Source organism: Propithecus coquereli, unplaced genomic scaffold (genome assembly GCF_000956105.1).
Source record: "Propithecus coquereli isolate 6110/MARCELLA unplaced genomic scaffold, Pcoq_1.0 Scaffold27, whole genome shotgun sequence".
In the NCBI taxonomy this organism is placed as follows: Eukaryota; Metazoa; Chordata; class Mammalia; order Primates; family Indriidae; genus Propithecus; species Propithecus coquereli.
This window is the reverse complement of record NW_012148285.1, coordinates 1,736,727-1,738,599: the sequence shown is the minus strand read 5'-3', so window position 1 is coordinate 1,738,599 and position 1,873 is coordinate 1,736,727.

Below are 1,873 nucleotides of genomic sequence, written 5' to 3'. Positions count from 1 at the left end.
TACAGGCATGCGCCACCATGCCCGGCTAATTTTTTCTATATATTTTTAGTTGTCCAGCTAATTTCTTTCTATTTTTTTGGTAGAGACGGGGTCTTGCTCTTGCTCAGGCTGGTCTTCAACTCCTGAGCTCAAACGATCCACCCGCCTTGGCCTCCCAGAGTGCTAGGATTACAGGTGTGAGCCACCATGCCTGGCCAATTTTTTTTTTTTATTTCAGCATATTACAGGGGTACAAATGTTTAGGTTACATATATTTTTGCCCCACCCGAGTCAGAGCTTCAAGCATGTCCATCCCCCAGACGGTGAGCACCGCACTCATTAGGTGTGTATATACCCATCCCCTCCTCCTCCCTCCCATCTGCCGGACACCCGATGAATATTACTTCCGTATGCGCACTTAAGTGTTGATCGGTTACTACCAATCTGATGGTGAGTATATGTGGTGCTTGTTTTTCCATTCTGGTGATACTTCACTTAGTAGAATGGGCTCCCGCTGTATCCAGGATAATACAAGAGGTGCTAGATCACCATTGTTTTCTGTGGCTGAGTAGAACTCCATGGTATACATATACCACATTTTATTAATCCACTCCATGTGAATATTTTTAAAGAATCGATAATTCTGTAAAATAGCAAAAGTCTATGATTCTCACATAGAGCAAATCAGATGAAATAGGCTAAGAGAAATCAGGCTGGAATTCCCATAATATTTACGGGATCTCCTAAATGTTGATCAACCTGAAACCTTGGGCATGCTGTGGTAGGGTTTTGGTCTACACTTAAATCCCAGTATCGTAAATCAAGCTATAAAAAGATGAGCTAAGCGTCTCATAGGAGTGTCAAATCCCATCAACTCTATTCAACTCGAGCTTCTTCAGTTAAAACTTCACCCGATTGCAAGAAGAGGTGTGGGTTTGGAAGGGCTTAGCTCAGAAGGTAGAAAGTCAGGCTGGTCCTGGGGCTGGCCAGGCTCTGAGTCAAAGTTCAGAAAGGTGGGACAATTCCCAATTGCACAACCTCTGTTCTGGACCCATCTGGGAGATTTGCTTCCGCATTTACTGCGTGAGTACATTTGTAATGAGGAGATGAAGAAATGAAGCAGTCCGGTAGTACTGACACTGATACAGGATTAGTCACTGGCTTTTTAAGGTGTTTGAAAGACTTCAGTAATCTGATATAGTAAATGTCTGATTTATTCATTTCCAAGAGCCCCTTAAGTGCTTAGGAAGATGCTGGTTGTTGGATTCATGCCCCTGCTCCATTAAGAGAATCAAAGGAATCAAGTAGATTACGTTTGTAGTTGTTGTCTGAGATGTCTAAGGGAATTTAGTTCACCAGAGTTTTTAAGGTGTGCTAAATATTAGGGAGAAGTTGAGCTGTGAAATTTATAACCTAATTGAACATTAATCAAGGAATGAAAGTGAGTTTTACATCCAAATTATTAGTCAATGCAATGACATCTGGAAGACAACTGAAAAGGTTTAACGAAAATGAGATTTTTCTTTTTTTTTTTTTTTTTTTGAGACAGAGTCTTACTTTGTTGCTCCCAGCTAGAGTGCCATGGCGTCAACCTAGCTCACGGCAACCTCAAACTCCTGGGCTCAAGTGATCCTTCTGCCTCAGCCTCCCGAGTAGCTGGGACTAAAGGCACGCACCACCATGCCTGGCTAATTTTTTCTATATATTTTTAGTTGTCCGATTAATTTCTTTCTATTTTTAGTAGAGACGGGGTCTCGCTCTTGCTCAGGCTGGTCTTGAACTCCTGAGCTCAAACGATCCACCCGCCTCGGCCTCCCAGGGTGCTAGGATTACAGGCATGAGCCACCGCGCCCGGCCTTGAGATTTTTCTTTAATAACTTTAATAAACTAATTA